At 40.8% G+C, this 2,500-nt stretch overlaps 1 protein-coding gene across 1 annotated transcript in view; it reads left to right on the forward strand.

Annotated features, from left to right (window-relative positions):
• Positions 1-2,500, forward strand: part of megf11 (multiple EGF-like-domains 11) — a 400,084-nt gene that overhangs the window by 98,600 nt on the left and 298,984 nt on the right. The gene's annotated exons all lie outside the window — the stretch shown is intronic.

Here is a 2,500-nt window from a genome sequence, read left to right on the forward strand (position 1 = left end):
CAGGTCTAAAAAGATAACAAATATTCATAATTACATTTCTAAACAAAACGAAACAACAACTTGTTTTATGAAATAGGCTACGTCAGGCAGGGGCACAACTTTGGTTTTAGAAGTGGGGGGGGGGGGATCTTATTCTTTATTATATTTCATTCATTCGGAGAAAAACTCCAAACATTCTACCCGACCGCTTGTAGGCGTCCCCATGGTCCTAAAGCACACGCCTCGTTTTGTATCACCTTCCAATGATAAGACTGAGGGTGCCAAACATGCATTTTCAGAATGTGTGGGGGGGATTGGCATGTCCCCCCGTCCCCAGGGAAAGTAGCGCCCCTGCTTACAGACACCATCATTTCTCCCTGTGGCCATATAATATTAAAATAATGCACACTACAGAGGGTTTTATAGCACACCCAAACTTTTCACAGGAGCTGGACACAGATCCAATATAAATAGAGAGAGAGAGAATGTCCACGACCTGTTATCCTGCTCCCTGATAGGCCTGTTATCCTGCTCCCTGATAGGCCTGTTATCCTGCTCCCTGATAGGCCTGTTATCCTGCTCCCTGATAGGCCTGTTATCCTGCTCCCTGATAGGCCTGTTATCCTGCTCCCTGATAGGCCTGTTATCCTGCTCCCGATAGGCCTGTTATCCAGCTCCCTGATAGGCCTGTTATCCACTAACTGTTATCCTGCTCCCTGATAGGCCTGTTATCCTGCTCCCTGATAGGCCTGTTATCCAGCTCCCTGATAGGCCTGTTATCCTGCTCCCTGATAGGCCTGTTATCCACTAACTGTTATCCTGCTCCCTGATAGGCCTGTTATCCTGCTCCCTGATAGGCCTGTTATCCTGCTCTCTGATTGGCCTGTGTTTTATGAACCCAATCAGAACCATCTATCAGATCAGATCTCATTCACACATCTCTATATGTCGTATTGTGTTCTCACCACGGACGTTGTCCACCATAAAACCAGGCTGGTGAATCATTCTAATACGTTTGGTCGTAATAACATTTTACGAAAAACAAGTCATCTGTATTATTTTTTAACAATAACAACAATAAATACATGTAAAAAAAAGTAATGACATCATAAAATCGACAGGATAAAAAAGAAGACAAGGCATTGCAGTTGAACCAACCTTCATTATAGTAGGACTAAGGGAGGGATTGGAACATACGAAACAGGAAAACAAGCAATTGTTACCACTTTGGATCATATTTCCACCCCTCTCATCTGAGCGCAAGCAAGCTAATGTCTAAAACATCAGAGTCTAACGTCTAAAACATCAGAGTCTAACGTCTAAAACATCAGAGTCTAACGTCTAAAACATCAGAGTCTAACGTCTAAAACATCAGAGTCTAATGTCTAAAACATCAGAGTCTAACGTCTAAAACATCAGAGTCTAACGTCTACAACATCAGAGTCTAACGTCTAAAACATCAGAGTCTAATGTCTAAAACATCAGAGTCTAACGTCTAAAACATCAGAGTCTAACGTCTACAACATCAGAGTCTAACGTCTAAAACATCAGAGTCTAACGTCTAAAACATCAGAGTCTAACGTCTACAACATCAGAGTCCAACGTCTAAAACATCAGAGTCTAACGTCTAAAACATCAGAGTCTAACGTCTAAAACATCAGAGTCTAACGTCTAAAACATCAGAGTCTAATGTCTAAAACATCAGAGTCTAACGTCTAAAACATCAGAGTCTAAAGTCTAAAACATCAGAGTCTAACGTCTACAACATCAGAGTCTAACGTCTAAAACATCAGAGTCTAACGTCTAAAACATCAGAGTCTAACGTCTAAAACATCAGAGTCTAACGTCTAAAACATCAGAGTCTAACGTCTAAAACATCAGAGTCTAACGTCTAAAACATCAGAGTCTAACGTCTAAAACATCAGAGTCTAACGTCTAAAACATCAGAGTCTAATGTCTAAAACATCAGAGTCTAATGTCTAAAACATCAGAGTCTAACGTCTAAAACATCAGAGTCTAACGTCTAAAACATCAGAGTCTAATATCTAAAACATCAGAGTCTAACGTCTAAAACATCAGAGTCTAACGTCTAAAACATCAGAGTCTAACGTCTAAAACATCAGAGTCTAATGTCTAAAACATCAGAGTCTAACGTCTAAAACATCAGAGTCTAACGTCTAAAACATCAGAGTCTAACGTCTAAAACATCAGAGTCTAACGTCTAAAACATCAGAGTCTAACGTCTACAACATCAGAGTCTAATGTCTAAAACATCAGAGTCTAACGTCTATAACATCAGAGTCTACTGTCTAAAACATCAGAGTCTAACGTCTATAACATCAGAGTCTAATGGCTGGTTATACGATGTACCGGCAGGATAGAACAGAGTCGGACTATGTATTTTTGTACGTAACAGCCAAGCGGCGTCGGACTATGTATTGCTGGTGCACGATACCTCAGGAAGTCTCGAGCTATTGCTCGCCTGAGGTAGAGTATCTCATGATAAGCTGTAGACCACATT

This window comes from Oncorhynchus keta, chromosome 26 (genome assembly GCF_023373465.1).
Source record: "Oncorhynchus keta strain PuntledgeMale-10-30-2019 chromosome 26, Oket_V2, whole genome shotgun sequence".
Classification (NCBI taxonomy): Eukaryota; Metazoa; Chordata; class Actinopteri; order Salmoniformes; family Salmonidae; genus Oncorhynchus; species Oncorhynchus keta.